The following is a 23,136-nucleotide window of genomic DNA, read 5'->3' on the forward strand; positions in this document are numbered from 1 at the left end:
CTCCTGTTGTTTTTTTAAACTACACATACACACACACAAATAATATATATATATAATTGTTTTTATATATGTAATTGTTTTATATATGGTTTATTATATTGTAAATTGCTTCAGGATACCTCATGGGAAGTGATTAATAAATGAAACAATAATAATTCACTAATAGGCAAAAAACCTTGCAGTTTAAGAATGTACCTATAGCCCACAGCTATTTCTATCAAACTTTAAAAAGAAGGGAAATTGGGCAGCTATAGTGAATGCACAAGGGGAGCAGGAGACCTGAACTCCTCTCTGAGATATTGGACTGCCCTACAAATTGGTCAAAATGCAAACACCATTTCGCTTGGTCTTTCACAGTCCAATCCACTTCCTGTGTAGCTTGGAAGAATTTGGTAACATGTGCCTCTGAGCATATGGTGAGTGGTGGCAACACCTGCCATCTCGAAAGATAGAGAATTATATTTTTGTATGTTTGTTGGTGTTCTTCTTACTTTGCTTCTTTTCTGTGTTATTAATGTTTCTACAGAGAATGTGAACTAGAAAATTTTATTTCCCTCACTGTTCATCCCAGAAATCTTTGTCAAATTTATTTTTATTAATTTCAAAGCCTTTTTATTGGTCAGTGTCATATGATGGTGACACAGCCTTTTGTGTTTCAAATTGGAGGTTATGTCCTATTTCTATTTTGGGTGCATTAACAGTGGAATTTGGACCTGCAGTTTGATGTAAAATCAGACTGATTCCAATATGTTGCTGCTTCAGCAATGACTCTAGCTGTCGGAAAAAAGAGGATGATGTTTTCAGCCTGCTATGTTTAAACCATTTCATTTAAGGCAAGGTGGGCACGGTCAATTAAAAACATAGAGCACACCTAGCATTTGGCTAGAATATATTTCACCTCCCACTGTTTTATCTTGTGCAAATTGAGACACTCCTGAGGTCCACTGGAGACTATTCTGCAGAAGTCAGTGCCCTTATTCCACAATTATGTTTGGAGTTTTTTTAGTGTAAATTTTGCAAAATGTTGCTGTACTTCACACATTCACAGAAACAGAAACAAAAGAAAATGATTTCCTATAGGAAACTTCACTAAAATTGCAAAGGAAATCAGACATATTCAAAGCGACCATCTGAACTATATCAACTGTCTTAATAATGTTGCTTCCTCCCTGCTAAAACAAGATCAGCACAGCACACGTCTTGTTTCTGTTATTTGGGCTGATTGCAGGTTTTGCCACCACTCACCATTATTATTATTATTATTATTATTTCAATTTATATACCGCCCTTAGCAGAATAGCTCTCAGGGCGGTAAACAAACAAGATAAAATACAATATATCATAGTAAAAAATCACAAAAACATGTACAAACAAACAACAGAAAGCACAACAAAAACGAAATCCAACACAAATTAAAAAGGATACATGTTAAAATATTTATTTTTTATTATGCTCAGAGGCACATGTTACCAAATTCTTCCAAGCTACACAGGAAGTGGATTGGACTGTGAAAGACCAAGCGAAATGGTGTTTGCATTTTGACCAATTTGTAGGGCAGTCCAATATCTCAGAGAGGAGTTCAGGTCTCCTGCTCCCCTTGTGCATTCACTATAGCTGCCCAATTTCTCTTCTTTTTAAAGTTTGATAGAAATAGCTGTGGGCTATAGGTACATTCTTAAACTGCAAGGTTTTTTGCCTATTAGTGAATTTCCCTGCTTCTTAATCCGGGAGGTAAGAAATGGGATCCTGTCCTATGCAAGTTTGCTGAGAATGGATGGATCATTTGCATGTTTATTGAGTTCAGTGGGATTTGCTCCCCTGCAATCATGCTTAGGATAGGTGAAACGGACCACAGAGGATGGGGAGGGAAGGAGGAGGGAGGGGACGAAACACAGAGGGGAGGAGGGGGATGGGAGCAGGAAGGAGGGGGAGGGGTGGATCATTTGCATGTTTATTGAATTCAGTGCGATTTACTCCCATGCAATCATGCTTAGGATAGGTAAAACTGACCAGGGGGGAGGGGGGAAGGCTGGAGTGGGCAGGGGAGGAGAAAGAAGGAGGAGGGGATGGGAGGAGGAAGGGAGAGGGGAGGGGAAGGAGGAGAAAAGCAGGTCTGATCATTTGCATGCTTATTGAGTTCAATGGGATTTACTCCTATGCAATCATGGTTAGGATAAGAAAAACTGACCATGGGGGAAAAGGGGGGGAAGGAGTATATTGGAGGGGAGCAAAGGAAGGGGGAGAGGAGGGCAAGTTTGATCAATTGCATGCTTATAGAGTTCAATGGTATTTACTTCCATGCAATCATGCTTAAGATAGGTAAAACTGACCACGGGGAGGAGGAAGTGGAGGGGGAGGAGGAGATTGAAAGGGGATGGGAATGGGGAGGGAGGGGCAAAGGGGCAAGAGGGAGAGGATAGGAGGGAGGAGAAGGGAGGTTGGGTTTGATCATTTGCATACTTCTTGAGTTCAGTGGGATTTATTTCTATGCAATCATATTTGAAAATGGAAATGGACTGCCTTCAAGTTGACCAGACTTATGGTGACCCTTTGAATAGAGTTTTCATGGTAAATGGTATTCAGAGGTGGTTTTACCATTGCCTTCCTCTGATGCTGAGAGGCAGTGACTGGCCCAAAGTCACCCAGTCAGCTTCATGGCTGTGTGGGGATTCAAACCCCGGTCTCCCAGTTCATAGTTCAACACTGACCCAGGGGAGGGGCAGGGAGGGGAAGAGGAGGGGGAGGGGAGGATATTGGGTGGGTGGGCACTGGGCAGAGGGGAAGCCTCTTTCCTTTCCAAACGGAAAACCTTGGGAAAACCTTGTGAATACCGTGGAAGACAAACAAAGGGACCTTGATAGGCTGGAGCATTGGGCTGAAAACAACAGAATGAAATTCAACCAGGATAAATGGAAAGTTCTACACTTGGGAAAAAGAAATCAAATGCACAGTTATAAGATGGGGGATACTTGCAAGAAGGATCTTGGAATTGTCATTGATCACAAGTGGAATATGAGCCAATAGTATGATGTGGCTGCAAAAAACGCAGATGCAATTTTAGGCTGCATTAACGGAAGTATAGTTTCCAAATCGCGTGAAGTATTAGTTCCCCTCTATTCAGTACCGGTTACACCTCATCTTGAATACTGCATCCAGTTCTGGTCTCCGCACTTCAAGAAGGATGCAGACAAACTGGAACATTCATTACATTCATTACATGCCACAGGGGGTTTAGAGCAAGTTTAAAGCAGACTTTTTGGAATCTATTTGTGGCACTATCCTGAAGAGCAGGTGTTTAACAAGCAACAGTAAGAGTCACATGATGACACACTGAACATTTAACAGACATAAATTTTATAATATTTATTGATAAATCACCTAGTATTTAAAGGAAATGACTGAATTTAGAAGTTAAAGGCTGTAATTCTATGTTCACTTTCACTTCAAGAGTAAGCTGCAATAAACTCAGAGGAACTTACTTCTGGTGATGTGTGTGTGTATGTGTGTTCCCACCCCCGCTGTCTCCCACAGCCTGCCCTTTCCATTGGCTCAATCACCCTGCCCCCCCCTGCGCTCTCTCCCACTGCCTGCCTTCCCCACTAGCTGAATCTAGCTTGAGGGAAGGAAAGAGTCAAAAAAATGGGGGGGGAGCTTTGAAGGACTCTGCAATTTTTTAAAAGTCTATTCAGAAGCTCTGCTCCACTTACCTGGGAGTAAGCCCCAATGAACTCAGTGGGATTTACTTCTGAGTAGACAATTTTCCTCCTTCCTTCCCTGAAGCTCATTGCTAGCACACACATGCTCCGCTCTACTTACCTGGGAGTAAGTCCCACTGAACTCAGTGTGATTTACTTCTGAGTAGACTTTATCCTCCTTCCCTTCAAAATCATGTGCAATCAATCTAGCTTTAAAATCTTTCACAATAATTGTGCAAAAATCTAAAATGTAGCTGCTGCACCCAGATATATTGGGTTGCATCTGTGCTTGCATGTGTGTTCCTGACCCCATCCCTGGTTTAACCCTTCATGTGTTAGCCTAAACACAGCTAAATAAGTATCTGCGTCTAACATGGAAAGGGCTAAAGGTGTGTATATTCACAAGAAAGACAAATCATGTAAATACCACAGTTCAGCTAGGAATGGGGGAGAAATTTGATTAAGTTCACATTTAAAAGGAAATGTACCTAATTTGCCCTTTCCAAAACAATATGCAAGCTAAAACACAGTATCCTCTGTTGCTGGTATGATTTATAGGTGTACCCCAATTACTTAAACCTGTTAACATGGGAATCCACAATTTTCCTTACTTGATTTATTTATTTTATTTATTTATTGTATTTATATACTGCCCCATAGCAGAAGCTTTGATGTTTTAAAAAGAAGCCTGTAGGTTTCATGAGAGTTTACTTTGGAAACCAGTACATTTCTCCAAACCAATCTTATGTTACACTGGAAATTCATTCTAGCTATAGAAGCATAGCACCGTTTAATGCTTATAATTACACAAGGCAGAATCAAGAAAAGCAGGTTAATGTGACCTTCTGGAGGATCCAGCTAGCAAGACTTAGCTGGGCTCTAGGTCTTCTTATTTGTTCACTCTGAAGCACATCAGACTGGAAAAAAATATTCTAAACTTTCCCACTCACCTCCATTCTGCTGCTACTTTCTCCCTCCATCAGCCATTTTCTCTCTCTTGCTTCCTCACACAGAGCAAGCTCAGGAGAAGGCCGGTGTGAGTCACATGTCTGTTGCCCACCAATCACAGGAGCAGACTTCCCCTGCTTCCTCCAAGTAACTGGAAGGGGAGGGGGAGGGAGAGAGAGTGTGAAACCGAAAGAACTCTTCTACGCATGCAGTACATTATCACCCACTACAATGCATATTTTAAAAAATTAATTAAAAATAAACCATGCCGTTTTTTTTAATTTAAACCTACTTCAGATGAAGTACTGTGTTTGGGGCAAGCTCGGGCAATTCATTAGGAATACCTTCCAGTCATCTCTGAGTTGTAATCAAGGACAACAGATTATGTCATTTTCAAGAAAAAAAAGTCCAAACAGCTTCTAGTTTTTTTTCCTCCCTTTTTTCACTTTAACCTGTGGATTCTCCGTGGGGGGGTTGTGTATCACCAAGAAAACCTCCAGAGTTGTAGAGCAAGCGATTCTGAATCCAACAGTATAAGCCTTGTAAGTTTTTGTTTTGAATTGGAACTACAGAAAGCACCAGAAAGGGGTGGGGGGTATTTTCATTTAACATGGTAGAACACGAAAAATCTCTACTGACTATAGTATACAGCCACTCTTGTGGCTGTATAATAATAATAATAACCTATTGAAGTAAATGGATTTAAGTGCAAAGCTAAGCGCTTAACTCCCATTTACTAAGGCATTTTCATCACAGAATGACTGCAGCATCAAGTGATAACTTGCATTATCAAGCAGACAGCCCAGTTTTGGGATGCCCTTGTGATGATCCTCTATTATTGTATATATGGTAAGTGCTGTTTGTATAGGAGATACATGGTAAGTGGAATGTAAGAGGAAGGGGGAGTGAATGGGCAGTAGAATGCTGGATGATTGGCTGAATGTTTAAAATGGCTGACAGTATAAAAGGAAGAGTGACAGTGGAATCTGGGGGGGAGAAGAGAAAGAGTGGGTTGTTTGGTGGGTTTGAGAGAGTGGTTTGTCAGGAGAGCGTGGAGAAGGAGGGGGTGGAGTTTGGATTAGTATTAGATAAAACCATATGCTTATGTGCCTTATGAAGAAATCTTGTTAGCTTGTTATCTGTGTTATTTAATAAATACTTAATTTGGTTTACCAAAGGCCTGATCCTTGGCTGGGGTTTCACAGACCAGAAGGGAGGGTGAGGTAAATATCAAGGCTGAAGGATAATATGGTGGCAGCGGGGAAGGGAAGAATAACACCACAAGTATTCAGAGCAAACCAGAATTATAAGCAGTCTGAGTAAATCAAAGGGATTGGGGACAGTTTAAGCACTCAGTCACAGAGGTAACCAGATTGAGGGAGACTCAGGCAGAGTCTCTGGGAATACTGGTTATAGGATGTGACTGGTGGTGCTGCCTAGCAGGGGGATCTGTTGAGATCTGTGCTAGAGCGGGGAGAGAAACCATAAGAGAGGATGGTCCGGACTGGTGGAGTCCCTGGTGGTGCCTAGAGACAGGCAGTAACCACGAGCAGGTAGGAGCCTGACAGGGAGAGCCAGGGAAGGAAGCCTCACAGCCCTCTCCAAGGAGGCTTGCTAACCACCTTCCTTTGGCATCAGGTGTAGACCTTATTTTCCCTGGCCTTCTGATTTCTTCTGTCAATCAGCTTAAATCACTTTTATCTCCACCATGGGATTTAAGGGTGCTGCGTCAATTTGTATTTGTATTTTACGTTGTAGATATTTTGTATTCTGATTCTTGCAAAAGTGTGTCTTTAATTATTAGCTGACTGGAGAAGCAGAATATAAATTCCACCTCAATGTTCTCAAATGGAGGCTGTCAACTGAAAGTCTTCATGTACTGATGAAGTGCTGATAAAATATTCAGTTGTTGAACATTCAGGTGTGAATCACCCCTGAATATACCACTGGGTACAAGCTAAAAAAGGTTAGGCAAGCCCCCACAATTAATAGAATGTAAGTGAACTACACTTATATCTCTTGGATCTCTAAGGGGTTTAAATATACCTAATTTTCTCTGGATTGTGCTTTTGGCTATCATTCAAAGATCCTGAGATTCTGCATACACAGAGCCTTGAACAAACAGGGGCAAACAGGGTGAACAGGGGAATTGTTCACTAGTTAATTCTCATTGTATACTTAGTATATTCCCCAGCATTTAAAGGGACATGTGTAATCTAGAGCTATGACTGAGATTGAAGAAAATCCCCCTGAAATCCATGGGATGTATATATACATCAGGTGGGATTGGTATGTAAAATCTCATAAGATTATGGTGTTTTAACTATAGTGTACACTGAAAGAAGCCATTTAACCTATAGAATGGTTTCTAGAATTCTGAAGTGATAAGAGTTCTTTCAAGTATACAACAACTAGTAGTCCTAAAATACAGCTCATCACAGTAAATGAAAGCTCAAAGACATATGCTTTAGCCACGGAATCAAATAAAAAACAGCAGTATTTGGCACATACACAGACCTTTTCATCTAAAGATCTGAAGAACTACAATCCTCAAATAATTCATTCTGGAGCTCTCCTTTGAACCGGACTGCTTGAATATATAAGAACTGCTTTTAAATATGTATTCATAGTTTAAATCCTAAATGTATTAATGAATAAGCCCCAGTGGTGCTGCCACTGGGGGCTGCCTGGTTGCATTGACGCATGACAGGGCCTCTTCAGTGGCAGCTCCCCATTTGTGGAATGTCCTCTCTAGTGAAGTGTGTCTGTCTCCCTCATAATTTACTTTCAGGAAGAATTTAAAAACATTCTTGATAAGCGGGGATTAAATCCTGATACCTTGGCTGCATGATCCTATTCCCTACTAGGAACAGGGCACACAGTCAGTGCAGGATTAAACCCTGTCCTACTGCCAATCAGCTGACATCACCAGTGATGTCTGCTGATGGGTGGGTAGGCATGGTTTGGGAAAGATTTATTTATTTATTTTATATCCTACCCTTCCTCCCAGAAAAATGACCTTATTGGCCAAATTAGACCCCCGATAGGCGAAGATTGCCCTGGCCAATGGTTCTCCAACCCTGCTCTATGAGTAAGCACGAGCTTCATATAGGTCTTTTCATGAAAATACAGATATATAACTTAAATACATAACTAATATTTTATTTCAATTTGTAACCTTTATACAGATACACACATGTACATATAAGCACATATTCTATAAAAGCCCACAAATTAAAAGAATATACTTCTTGACGTTGGGTAAGATGGTATATTATATGATTTAAGAAGCATGATAGGTTTATCAACAGAGATAATACTGGCAAATTCCGCCAAGGAGCAGTGGTAAAATAAAACATTTCAATAATTTATACAATTTTCAATTTCTGCATTAACTTTTTCACACTCATTTTGCATAAGGCAACCAGGAACTGAAAGTACAGAGATTAATTTAGGTAACAATTACCACAATTCACAATTGCATTAGCACCTATTAAGCTTCTTTGTTCTGTGGAAATTTTAATGATATATTCCTGAGTGAATAAAAGCAGAAGATGATTACAAGTAAAATTGTTTCTGTGTATGCTGACAGGACTGCTGAGCATAATAATACATTTCTGAGACGACCTGTTTGGAGTTTACTCCATAATTTTATGTAAATTCCAAATAACGTCAATTTTTCCAGGTTAAATGCTAATGTGTTATTTTAACACATCGTGCGTACTAATGGACATGTATTGCCATTGATGGAGCTAGTGTCACATCAGAGTCCTGAATATCTCAAAATGGCTGATATTTTGCTTCCTTGTTTGATTTCCCCATTTGCTCAACATTTCAGTCTTGAACCAGCTGCAGTGTTGATAATTTTAAATAGACGGAGTCTAAAAAAGGAATCAAGCCTATTAACTAAAAAGATTCTTGAGATTTTCCTTTTTTTGAACAGATCAATATTAAAAAACTGAATTAAACACAAAATTTAGCATGCTTAAACCCACAGATTTGAATGGAATTAAGCTCTGTGTTGGATTTAGATCTATGACTGCACAATGGTTTGATCTATTTATTTTATTTGTTACCAGTGCTATGATGAAATTTCTTTTGTGTTTTTGCACAAGCATCTTCCATTAATCAATGAGAAAAGAAGTTGGATTGAAAAATTATCAAAGGGAAGAGAAATTTTTGGTGATTTATTTAGTTTATTTTTATTTATTTAGTTTAATTTATATACCGCCCTAAGCCCGAAGGCTCTCTGGGCGGTGTACAAAAAGATAAAAACAAGCACAATATATAAATACAATAAATACAATAAATCAAAAAACAAAACAAACAAACAATAAGGAACCAAACAACATCCAAAATACGGAAATGCTGTTTAAAATACACTTTAAAATGCCTGGGAGTATAAAAAGGTTTTCACCTGGCGCCGAAAAGATAGTAGCGACGGCGCCAGGCGCACCTCATCGCAGATACTGTTCCACAGTTCGGGGGCCACTACTGAAAAGGCCCTGGTTCTAGTCATCACCCTCCGAGCCTCTCGATGGGATGGTACTTGGAGGAGGGCCTTAGATGTTGAGCGTAGTGTACGGGTAGGTTCATATTGGGAGAGGCGTTCCACCAGGTATTGCGGTCCCATGCCGTGTAGGGCTTTATAGGTCAAAACCAGCACTTTGAATCTAGCCCGGAAACAAATAGGAAGCCAGTGCAGACGGGCCAGAACAGGTGTTATATGAGCGGACCTTCTGGTCCGCGTCAACAATCTGGCCGCTGCATTCTGGACTAGCTGTAGTTTCCGAACAGTCTTCAAGGGCAGCCCCACGTAGAGCGCATTGCAGTAGTCCAATCTAGAAGTTACCAGAGCATGAACAACTGAAGCGAGGTCGTCACTGTCCAGATAGGGACGTAGCTGGGCTACCAATCGAAGATGGTAAAAAGCATTCCGTGCCACCGAGGCCACCTGGGCCTCAAAAGATAGGGAAGGATCGAAAAGAACTCCCAAGCTACGAATCTGTTCCTTCAAGGGGAGTGTAACCCCATCAAGAACAGGATGAACATCCACCATCTGGGCAGAGAAGGCACTCACCAACAGCGTCTCAGTCTTGTCTGGATTGAGCTTCAGTCTGTTAGCTCCCATCCAGTCCATTATCGCGGCCAGGCAACGGTTTAGCACGTTAACAGCCTCACCTGAGGAGGATGAAAAGGAGAAATAGAGCTGCGTGTCATCAGCGTACTGATGACAACACACCCCAAAACTCCTGATGACCGCACCCAGCGGCTTCATGTAGATGTTGAAAAGCATTGGGGACAGTACCGATCCCTGCGGGACTCCACAATGGAGAGTCCAGGGTATCGAGCAATGTTCGCCAAGCACTACCTTCTGGTGACGACCCACCAAGTAGGAGCAGAGCCACTGCCAAGCAGTACCCCCAACTCCCAACTCCGTGAGTCTTCCCAGAAGGATACCATGGTCGATGGTATCAAAAGCAGCTGAGAGATCAAGGAGAATCAACAGAGTCACACTCCCCCTGTCCCTCTCCCGACAAAGGTCATCGTACAGGGTGACCAAGGCTGTTTCAGTGCCAAAACCGGGCCTAAAACCGGATTGAAATGGATCAAGATAATCAGTGTCATCCAAGAGCCCCTGGAGCTGGCCGGCAACCACCCGTTCCAGTACCTTGCCCAAGAACGGAACATTCGCCACAGGTCTATAGTTGTTCAGGTTATCTGGGTCCAAAGAGGATTTCTTCAGGAGCGGTCTCACTACCGCCTCTTTTAGGCAGTCAGGGACCACTCCCTCTCTCAAAGAGGCGTTTATTATCTCCTTGGCCCAGCTGGCAGTTCCGGTCCTGCCAGCTTTCACCAGCCAAGAGGGGCAAGGGTCCAGAACAGATGTGGTCGCCCGCACCAGTCCAAGGATCTTGTCAACATCCTCAAGCTGTACAGACTGAAACTCATCCAATAAATAAGGACAAGACTGCGTTCTGGATGCTTCGTTGGAACTCACTGTCATAACATTGGAGTCTAAGTCCCGGTGAATGCATGCGATCTTATCCTGGAAGTGCCTCGCGAACTCATCACAGCGGGCTACAGATGAATCCATAATATCCCGAGGGCCAGAATGTAAAAGCCCTCGTACAATTTTAAAGAGCTCCGCTGGGCGGGAGAGAGATGCCTTAATTGTGGCAGCAAAATATCTCTTTTTTGCTGCCCTCACCGCTACTATATACCGCTTAGAAGAGGCACTTAACAAAGCATAATTGCATTCGTCAGGAGTTCGCCTCCATCTGCACTCAAGCCTCCTCCTCTCTTGCTTCATCACTCTCAGCTCCACGGTATACCATGGAGCTGTATGAGCTCTACATAGGAGGGGGCGCATGGGAGCGATCGTGTCAACCGCCCGGGTCAGCTCCGTATTCCACAATCCAACCAGGGCTTCGACAGGAGCGCCAGTCTTCTCAGTCGGAAAATCCCCCAGAGCCCTTTGGAAACCCTCAGGATCCATTAGTCTCCGGGGGCAGACCAATTTAATAGGTCCCCCACCCTTGCAAAGGGTCGTTGTGAGCCTAAACTTCAGCAAGCGGTGATCTGTCCATGACAATGGGGTAGATGACAAATCCCCAACCACCAGATCACCATCTCCGTGTCCAGTGGCAAAGATCAAATCAAGAGTATGTCCCGACACATGCGTTGGGCCAGTAGCAAATTGAGACAGCCCCATGGTTGCCATGGAGGCCATGAAGTCCTGAGCCGCCCCAGATAAAGCAGTATCGGCATGGACGTTGAAGTCCCCGAGTACCAAAAGTCTAGGGGACTGAAACAGTACCTCCGAGACTACCTCCGTCAGCTCAGTTAGGGAATTTGTTGGGCAGCAGGGCGGGCGGTACACCAACAAAATTCCCAGTCTGTCTCTCTGGCCCAGCACAAGGTGGAGACACTCTAAACCAGTCGTCACCTGGACAGGGTGCTTGGTGAGTGAGAAAGAACTCCTATAGACCACAGCAACCCCACCTCCCCGTCCTTCGGTTCTACCATGATGCTGAACCGCATACCCAGGTGGGCAGAGCTGGGAAAGAGCAACGCCTCCCTGATCGCCCACCCAGGTCTCAGTTATACACGCCAGGTCGGCAGTCTCGTCCACAATTAAATCATGGACAAGGGAGATCTTATGGTGAACCGACCTGGCGTTTAACAACAGCACATGGAGATCCGAAGGCTGACTGATAGAACAACCATCAGTCCTGGGGATGTGAGGAGAACCGGAACAAGTCACAGACACTACTTGTCTGGGACGAGTTCCCCTTATCTGGCACGTTCTCCTCACAACGCCATACCTCCCATTACCCGTCACTACACTAATTGGGGCCCCCGAAAGTCTCCCCGGTCGATGTATAATACTCTCTCCCAGGCACATATTAAAACAAATAAAACTCACATATACACACACACCAAGTCACAGACACCCACACAATGCACATTCACACCAATACACACTAAATTCACACACACACACGACATACACACACACAATCCTCACTCATACAACACAACAACATTAAAGTAATAAAGTGCCAGTAGTGATGGCAACGTCCACACTCAGGTCAAGGCAATAGCAGCCGCAGCAACAGCGTCCACAACGGTTCTAGGCAAGCGACAGATGACAATAGCAGGTGACAATAGCACACAGCAATCGACCGCAGCAGCTGATAGAAGCAGGCAGCAGATGGCAGCAGCAGATGGCAGCAGCAGATGATAGCAGCAGCACAGTGATGGTATTAGCGTCCTCTCCCGAGCGACCGCAACCCTATCCAGGCCAACGACCGCAACAGAGATCCAGACAGCTGTGCCTGCGACCACAAGGGCCGGCCCAGGGACAGCAGCAGGCAGCGGGCAGAAGACAAAGCCACCAAAAGTCACCGCTTTGGGGTGCTGCGTTTTTGCTGTGGTGACATTCAGTAGCAGATGGTGGGATGGGGCAGTGGCATTTACCTGACCTCCGGCAGCAGAGTCACTGCTACATACTAGGAGGGAAAGTGTGACAGACAAGGCAGCGGGAAGGCTGGCCCTATGCAAGCATATTGATGGAGCCAATACAGTGCTCCTGCCAGTGTGTTTGCAAAGTGTTGACCAGCCCACTACCTTGCCCCTCCCACTCTCCCTGCCAGAAAGCAGCAGCAATTGAAACTCTATTCAGACACAGAGCTCATACCATGAATGTGCTGTCTAGGAGTTCCTTGCAGATGGGACTCGCTCTTACTAGAACTGCAGAGGTGACCTGAGCCACAGAGATACCAGGCAGCCAAAGTAGTGATGGAAAAACCAGCTGCTGCAGAGTCAACTGGGGTTACTGATGGTGCAACAGAGAGTGAAACAAAAGGAGTGGCAGATGGAAGCCATCATTCCCAAGGCAACAAGAATGTATCTCCCTGATAGATGAGACCCATGCCTGCCAGGAGTCAACTATAGGCTGCCAGGGGGCTGAAGAGGATTCTCTGCTCGCTCCTAAGGCTGTAGCTAACAGCAGGGATAAACTATAGGTGAAGGTATAAGGCAGGGGTGAGGAACCTTTTGTCTGTTGAACGCCACATTCCCTCAGGTGTAATCTGTTAAGGGCTGCAGTCAGGTGGTGGGTGAGGCCAAAGTCAATCATGAGTGGGGGCCTGAACAGAAATGAGTGGACCCCCATTGTCTCCTTCTCCCTTCCCACCGGAAAGCTGCTGCGTAGGGGGGAGATGGATGGCTCTTACCAGAGTTTGGAACTCATCGCTTTTGAAATTAGGAGCATATGTGTTGTACTGTAAACTCCCGCCCTCTGGAGATGAGGCCACAAAAGAACAGGCCACTAGCATCATGGGGTGGAGCAAGCACATATATGTAACACTTTACTGCAATGTGTGTATGTGGCATTCCTCTTCTGTGTTAAGTCAATATGTGAAGCCGGAGGTGAGCCACCACTCCATCCTGTTGTTCTCCATGAGTTACGCAGTGACCATCTGCAATGGAGAGCCTGGTCTACTTCTGTAGACTCCTGCACAATATAAAACCTGAGAAAATCAGGAGTTCTACACAGCCTACATGAATAGACCAGGTTTCCTACTACCAACTCGTGGAAGGTGGTGTGTGTGTGTGTGTGTGTGTGTGTGTGTGTGAGAGAGAGAGAGAGAGAGAGAGAGAGAGAGAGAGAGAGAGCTAGTGCACTTGTCCCTGCTCATCTCTCTCATGTCTTGGGTTAACATTGGGTTGAGTCCTTGAATAGGAGTATAGGCAGCACTCCACATGACTGGGAACCCAGCTTTTGCAGGCTGAGTTTGAACATGGCAGAGCCTGCCATCTTCTGCCGTATGTAGAAGCCTTCAACTTATTGGAATCCTCCATGTGTTGGACTGTGCTCTTGTTATATATGCATCATTCTGACCCACTTTCTCCCAGAGAAATCTCCTGCATTAAAATATAGAGAAGCAGATAAACTGGAGAACTCTTTGCTGTAAATAGACAAAAGATTCCTGCTCTGCTTTGCCTCTCCCACCACCCCATTTTATTCCACAAGCTTTGATGTGTGGCACAAATATATAAGAAAATGCAGGAAAATAAGTAAAGAAAATTAAACAAAGAGGGCCTCTATGTGATTTTAAAAAAAGATGTTGGAACTGAGTGCTTAGTGACAGCTACAGAAGAAGGCAGATGCCGCTGAAGTGGTAGAAACCACAAACAACTTTTTTGAATTATTTCTCAGATAGGTCATCATAGCAAGAAAAGAGCAGCACAATTGGAGATGCATAAATTGATCACCACGTGTCTAAAATCCAGTGAATTTCTCTTATTTTTCCTGTTGATCCTACTTTAGAGAGCAGTTCAGCAAATTGCCTGGATCCCCATACTTTTTCTCTCCAAGGTATCCCTTACCTCATTTGTTAGATTCAGACTGACTGAAGTGGACCTGGGTTAGTAAAATGTGATCAGACTTGAAGCAGTCAGGCTCTGAATCACACATTCAGTCCAACGCTATAGACATTTGTCCAGAGTACCAAGTTCATTCCATGAATAATAAAATATTTGGCCCCATTTGACAGAACTGAGAATATTTATATTCTGTCAACATACAACAGGATGGAGACCAATAGTGTCTGGAGGGGTAATAATAATAATAATAATAATAATAATAATAATAATAATAATTAGGTAGGGGCACTTACATGACCTCTCATCACTAGCATTGCTGTGGTCTACTTGGAGGAAGAAGGGTGAGCTGTTGTTGAGGGCAATAAAGTGCAAATGCACAAGTGGCTATCAAAAAGTGAATAGAGGTTTTCACTAAACTATCCAACCAAAACAAAGGAGAAGGTCCCCAAAAGTAAAATAACAACAACAACAATAAGTAAGAGTCCCTGTAACCTTGTCTGCTGTTTTTACTTTTTACTAAACTATCCACTATTTTTGCAAGATCTCTGTCCTAGTTAGTCATCACTAGTTCAGATCCTATTAGTGTAGTAAACGTAGTGAATATGTAAAATTAGGATTTTTGTGTGCCACAATGTGGATAACTTTTATACATTGAACTTCTTTTTCTATTTTGTTGTCCATTCACCCAGTTTAGAGAGATCCTTCTGGAGGTCTTCAGTATTTTTCTTGGTTTGCACTGCCTGGAATAATTTGGTATCATCTCCAAACTTGGCTACTTTTATTTTCATTCCTGTCTCCAGTTAATAACTTGCCATGTCCTGGAAAAATATGACATAATCAAGACATGTCTCAAGTAAAGAAACTCCATCATCATATACAGTAGTCCATCATCTGCAGTATTTCAACTGTCTTTTTCTTTTGAACTCACAATCAAAAGAACTGAAATGTGTGCAGTGTAATCATATGTATGTCTACTCAGAACTCCATCTTTTGGCACCCAACAGGAATCGGAGCAAATAAATAGGGAGTGTTCCTGGTCAATAAGGCCAACTGAAGCATGCATTATCATAGGCTAAGGGTTTGTACATATTATAAGGCTTACATGGGTGAGAGGTACATATCTGCCTCAGCTAAAACTATTTTGGAAAATTTACTCAGAAACTGTATTTTCCATTTTCATCTGCCAAGGTAGAAAGCGCTCTGTGGGGGGAAAATCATCACAAGAGCCTTGTAGTACATGCTTTAAACAAATACATAAATCTCCTTAGACATTTCTCATTTGCAGACTGAAAATAATGCATAACAAAACATAATATTCTGATGATTTCAACTACCTCCTTTCCCAGGCCCTAGAGACTAGGCCAAGAGTGATTATAATAACAAATATTTTAAAGGTAGTTGTTTCTTATAATATGATGTAAATACTTCTCTGCATTTTATGCTTTCCCTACCAAAAATTAATGCTTTGAAAATGATTACCAGCAGTATCAACATAAAAGTACCTAAAATTAGGCAAGAAAGGGTAGAATCATTCCTTTCCTTTGTTTATGCACACTTTTTTTCCTATTAAGTATTACTGAATTCATGCTTAGACCAGACACTGCCAATCTTTTGGGGCCCATGCCGCCCTGGGCTCCTACTGGGAGGAAGGGCAGGATATAAATCTAATAAATAATAATAATAATATTTACAAACAAGAGAAATTGTTGTGGGCACCACACACAAGCACCACTGCCAAGCACACACCACAACCTATTCTATTAGCTACAATAGAATGTTTCTTTCAACCTAATTTCAGTGGGAGGGACGAGAGGGGGAGGGGAGCACCAAGGAAGGCATCTGTGGGCACCACGGTGGCAATCCTTGGCTTAGACTTATAAAGCAAGAGAGTATATTTTGGAAAATATGTTTAATAACAACCCCAAGGCAGGCAGGTAGGCAAGGAACAGTTTACTTGAGCTGGCCCTGTTGCTGTAATTCTTTCAGAAGGTCTTCCCCATCTTCACTCCCTGAATCTGTAACTGCTGTTTAAATTCCTCTTGTTTCAAAACTACTTATGAACTCGGCAAGAGAGATGTTCAAACAAGAAAGTGGGAGGGAGATAGCATGTGTGATGCACTAGTGGTATTTCCTTCTTTGAACAACTCTCAATGAGAAGCCCCAAACTGTTTTTTGAACTCTTAAAAGGTCAACTCAGAAAGTTTGTGCGTGCAGTCTTGGTTCCTTCAGGCCTTAAAATGCAAATCCACTGGGACCAAAAGTTACTATATGAATCTGGGTGCAGTGAGGGTGGGGTCAAGATTTTTGTAAGTTTTTTTCTCAGCTAGTTGCCTATCATGCATGCAAGTATTCAACATGATCTGCTCTGTACCTTGGGTCAGCTGTACATGAGAAGCTGAACTGAACTGTGTGCTTTAAACAATCTTGATAAGGATCTTTTTACTGCCACATTTTTTCTCTTGAAAGAGCAGCTGCATAGCTGCAGGTCAGGTATAGACTGTGTACTCCTACTATAAACTTACATTGCTCAAGTGTCAGCTTAACTGTCACAACTTCTGTTATGAAACCCTGGAAATTATAGTTCAGTGATTGGTACCTAAGAATTCTACTTTACAGATCCCTAGATCACTCACAGGACCAAAATAGCATTCCTTGTGCAAAGACAATGACATCCAAACCATTTAAGTCATTAGAATCAGATACACCTAAAGAGGGAAATCATTATCACCATTATATATCTTTTTTTAAAAAAGGCTTCTAGTCACTTGTTATCTCTACTTGCGTACATGATTCTTAGGGCCATTCATCTTGTTACATGGTAAGGACACTGTGGCCTGGTGGCAACATACACATTTTGCATTGGAAAGACTCAAGGTTCAACCCTTGGTGTTTCCTTTTAAGGGTTGCAGAACTGTAAAAAGAACTCTACCAAAAGCTGGCCACTTAGGAATCACCAAAATGGAGGAAATGCATCCCCCATTCCAAAAGAGGGGACATGTTTTCATAAAATGGACATATGCTCATTTTTATGTATAGATGCAAATTTTAGAAATCGTTACTATAAATTAAATAGAAATACAATGCATCTCACCATAGTAAGGAAGATTGTGACCAGCTAAACTGTGTGCCTGCTCAGTCTGCTCTCTGGGAGCTAACTCTGGATTGGCATCTTAAGGCTCCTTGTTCTCCCTTTTTATAGTTCTTTATATTAAAACCAGACTTGGACATGGAAACAGAGCACTGTCCTCTATAAAGCAGGACATAAGAGTACCTTTTAGAGAGCAGGTATCAAGCTAGCAGGGCTATCATGGAACAATGGTCTTCTTTTGACTTTACTTTGACCGGGACAAGGCAGTGGGGAAATTAGTTAACTGTCGAGCTTTCAACAAACAGCCATGTTCATGTGTTGTCAGCTATCACTTAATCTATGATTTTGATAGTACTATGAAGGGCCTTATAAAGTTAGAATAAATTGAATAATAGGCAAAAGAAACTCTTGCGGTTTAAGAACGTACCTATAGCCCACAGATATTTCTATCAAACATTAAAAAGCAGGGAAATTGGGCAACTATAGTGAATGCACCAGGGGAGCAGGATGCCTGACCTCCTTGCTGAGATATTGTACTGCCCTACAAATTTGTCAACATGCAAACACAATTTGGGTTGGTCTTTCACAGTCCAATCCACTTCCTGTGTAGTTTGGAAGAATTTAGTAACGTGCCTCTGAGCATATGGTGAGTGATGGCAACACCTGCAATCAGCCCAAATATAGAAACAAGACATGTTCTGTGCTGATCTTGTTTTAGTAGGGAGGAAGTAACAATACGGTATAGTTCAGATAGTCACTTTAAATATGTTTGATTTACATATTTAAGGGAGGGAGGGCTGGAGTGGGCAGGGGAGGAGGAAGTAGGAAGGAGAGGAAGAAGGGAGGAGGAAGGAAGAGGAGAGGGGAAGGAGGGAAAAGGCAGGTCTGATCATTTGCATGCTTATTGAGTTCAATGGGATTTATTCCCATGAAATCATGGTTAGGATAGTAAAAACTGACCATGGGGGAGGAGAAGAGGGAAGGATGGGATTGGAAGGGGGTGGGGAGAAGGAGGGAGGGAGGGGCAAAGGAAGGATGAGGGAAGGAGCAAGAGGGAGGGGATATGAGGGAGGAGGAGGGGAGGGCAGGTTTGTTTATTTGCATGCTTTTTTAGTTCAGAGGGATTTACTCCTGTGCAATCATGCTTAGGATAGGTGAAATTGACCTGGGGGGAGGGGCAGGGAGGGGAGAAGGAGGGCAGGAAGGGGAGGGAAGAAGGGGGAGGGGAAGGGGGAGATTGAGTGTGTGGACGCTGGGTAGAGGGGAAGCCCCTTTCCTTTCCAAGAGGAAAACATTGTGAACAGTATCATTGTTTTTCAGTGTTTTCCCCACCTTTTTATTCTACAGCAGACACATACAGTCTCCCACCCAAATTTAAGCGAAGCTGTTACTAGCCACATCCACATCAGAACTTTCTTCCACTTTAGACAGCCATGGGTTCTCCCAAAGAATCCTGGGAAATGTAGTTAGTGAATGGTGCTGAGAGTTGCTAGGAGATGCTCTATTCCCTTCACAGAGCTTCATTCAGAGTAGCTGACTGTTAAACCACTCTGGCCACTGGTGCTCTGTCAGGGGAATAAGAGTCTCCTCTCAGCACTCATCACAAACTACACTTCCCAGGATTCTGAGGGAAGCCATGACTGTCTCAAGTGAAATAAAGGTCTGGTGTGGGTGTGGCCCCCTGATTAGCCAAGCCAAGCAGGTGTGAGTCTGGCTTTTAGGACACTGACAGTTGGTTCATACCGAGCATGCCTCGGCTTATCATTGACTCCAATGCTAAATTTCTTAAATTAATTAAAAATCAGCTAGGCATTTTTGTAACCTTTAAACTGCAGAAGATGAAGGTCAAAGTATGGGGCAAGGTCAGTAATAGGATTGCAGGTACCCTGTGAACATGGCTGATCTTTAATTAATTTCAACAAATTATGAGAACACTGACAGGAAAATGTCCAACAGGGGTCTGGGGTTTTTCTCTCTTTATACAGTTTGAACGCTCGATTTTCTCTGACTGTTTTGTGTATCACTATGAAAATTTAGAGGGTTGTTAAGCAAGCTTTTCTGAGTTCCAGACTATATGTTTTGTAAAGTTTTGTTTTGAAATGAATTTATGGGAAGCATCAGAATGGCATGGGGGTATTTTCAATGTAACATGGCAGAATGCGAAAAATCCATGCTGGCTATAGTATACAGTCACTCTTGCGGCTGTATAATTAAAGCACTATGGCAGCACTCAAGTGTTGGTTGCCTTCCTCGCACTGTTGTACACCTAGTCATTCCTGTTTCCCTCAAGAGTATTCAAGTGAGATTTATGCATGGCTGACTCTCCCGCACTGCCCTCAAGGCACACATTTTCTCCTTCCTGGCATACTTCTTCACAGTGTTTTGTAAAGTTTTGTTTTGAAATGAATTTATGGGAAGCATCAGAATGGCATGGGGGGTATCTTCAATTTAACATTGCAGAACACAAAAAATCCATGCTGGCTATAGTATACAGCCACAAGAGCTGTATTTGCATAATTAAGCAAAGGATCTGAGATGCAGAAGGAAGAAACTCAATGAAAACAAAAAGTAAGGGAGGAAAGAGAAGCACTCTACTGCAGGCGTCCTTTCTTCGTAATGTGCAAACCACAGTGAGAAAATCAACAAAGGCTCTCTCAGGTTGCTCCAGCTGTACGTGATGACAGACAGACTTGGAGGAACCCAGTTCAGTGAGTATGTGAAAAGAGAGGCTTTTAAAAAGGATCCATTCTTCTCAAATGGTGCTATCTACTGTCTGCTGAAGGGTTATGTTCCTTTTATCTCAGCCTCATGCAGATGAAAAGTAATAAATGCATCATCTTCACACAGGGTTGGCAGGTGTGTGTATGTTGTAGATGAGGTCAGTTTCACCCGGCTCAGGCTTGAAATGGACGTGCAAAATATATATATAAAAAATTGTGGGTTGATTCAGTTCCTTTTGAGGATAAGAACATAAGAAGAGCCTGCTGGATCAGGCCAGTGGCCCATCTAGTCCAGCATCCTGTTCTCACAGTGGCCAACCAGGTGCCTGGGGAAAGCCCGCAAGCAGGACCCGAGTGCAAGAACACTCTCCCCTCCTGAGGCTTCCGGCAACTGGTTTTCAGAAGCATGCTGCCGCAGACTAGGGTGGCAGAGCACAGCCATCACGGCTAGTAGCCATTGATAGCCCTGTCCTCCATGAATTTGTCTAATCTTCTTTTAAAGCCGTCCAAGCTGGTGGCCATTACTGCATCTTGTGGGAGCAAATTCCATAGTTTAACTATGCGCTGAGTAAAGAAGTACTTCCTTTTGTCTGTCCTGAATCTTCCAACATTCAGCTTCTTTGAATGTCCACGAGTTCTAGTATTATGAGAGAGGGAGAAGAACTTTTCTCTATCCACTTTCTCAATGCCATGCATAATTTGATACACTTCTATCATGTCTCCTCTGACCCGCCTTTTCTCTAAACTAAAAAGCCCCAAATGCTGCAACCTTTCCTCGTAAGGGAGTCGCTCCATCCCCTTGATCATTCTGGTTGCCCTCTTCTGAACCTTTTCCAACTCTATAATATCCTTTTTGAGATGAGGCGACCAGAACTGTACACAGTATTCCAAATGCGGCCGCACCATAGATTTATACAACGGCATGATGATATCGGCTGTTTTATTTTCAATACCTTTCCTAATTATCGCTAGCATGGAATTTGCCTTTTTCACAGCTGCCTCACACTGGATCGACATTTTCATCGTGCTGTCCACTACAACCCCGAGGTCTCTCTCCTGGTCAGTCACCGCCAGTTCAGACCCCATGAGCGTATATGTGAAATTAAGATTTTTTGCTCCAATATGCATAATTTTACACTTGTTTATATTGAATTGCATTTGCCATTTTTCCGCCCGTTCACTCAGTTTGGAGAGGTCTTTTTGGAGCTCTTCGCAATCCCTTTTTGTTTTAACAACCCTGAACAATTTAGTATCGTCAGCAAACTTGGCCACTTCAATGCTCACTCCTAATTCTAGGTCATTAATGAACAAGTTGAAAAGTACAGGTCCCAATACCGATCCTTGAGGGACTCCACTTTCTACAGCCCTCCATTGGGAGAACTGTCCGTTTATTCCTACTCTCTGCTTTCTGCTTCTTAACCAATTCCTTATCCACAAGAGGACCTCTCCTCTTATTCCATGACTGCTAAGCTTCCTCAGAAGCCTTTGGTGAGGTACCTTGTCAAACGCTTTTTGAAAGTCTAAGTACACTATGTCCACTGGATCACCTCTATCTATATGCTTGTTGACACTCTCAAAGAATTCTAATAGGTTACTGAGACAGGACTTTCCCTTGCAGAAGCCAGAAGCTTAGTTAATCTAGCTTTAATCATACTTTCTACCAGTTTTCCAGGGACAGAAGTTAAGCTAACTGGCCTGCAATTTCCGGGATCCCCTCTGGATCCCTTTTTGAAGATTGGCGTTACATTTGCCACTTTTCAGTCCTCAGGCACAGAGGAGGACCCGAGGGATGCTGATGAAAATCTGCGGTAGGTAAGTTCCCTGCCCCTATTCCTTATCATCTCTTAATTACCTCATTTCCCAAGATTTTTCAGAAAATCTCAAGGTCTTTGCATGAATTTTCCAAGAAAACCTGGAATGACCAAGCCCTGAGGAGCTTATGCCTAAATTTTACCTCTCAGTCCTCACTTTCGAAAGCAAACTTTCTCTTGCAAAGCAGAGGACAAGTAGTGGGAAACAGGAGATCTTGTAAGGCTTTCCTTAAGGTCTGGATACTCCTGAATTGTTGCTATGAATTTGCCTGAATTTTCCGTATTTCCCAGCCCTATTCATTGAAATGGCATGGTAGTGCCTACAACCCCAACACATCCTCTCCTGTTGCTATCCTGTCCTCCACAATTTACCCACTCCTCCTTTTATAAAAAGGAAGAACTAGCAGGAAGGGCTTGCTTGCAGCATGTCAATTGCAGAGGGGAGTTGGACTCAGCTTATTATGGAGCTGGGAGTTCCAGACTATTCTGCCATCACCAATAAAGAGCATTAAACTACTTACTTGTTCTTGCATTTCTGGTGCAAAGATGTATATAGAGATAGAAGAGTATTACTCAGTGGAAACCACTGAAGACAGTGGGGAACACAGTCCTAGTGTTAATGTTCACACAATTAATCTGGCATACACTTTTTCTTTGTCTGCCACCCCAAAAATATATATTATGTTCTTTAGTATTAATGTCTTGTTTACAAAATAGAGCTTAACCTCTCTCAACATATAAATAAGCCAGATGACTTAAAGGCTATTCAAATATCTTAGCTGCACCTATTATGAGCTTCAAAAATGCTGTTAATCACCTGGAAGACACTTTTCTTTACACTTGAATAAATGTAAACATTTGTCTGTAGAACCATGATAACGACAACATGGATATTTTCATTTTTTCTTCAGTTGATCTGTCAGTTGCATAACGGATCATTCACAGTCCTATACAATTGTCCCTGAATTCAGTCCATATTG

Source organism: Rhineura floridana, chromosome 1 (genome assembly GCF_030035675.1).
Source record: "Rhineura floridana isolate rRhiFlo1 chromosome 1, rRhiFlo1.hap2, whole genome shotgun sequence".
Classification (NCBI taxonomy): Eukaryota; Metazoa; Chordata; class Lepidosauria; order Squamata; family Rhineuridae; genus Rhineura; species Rhineura floridana.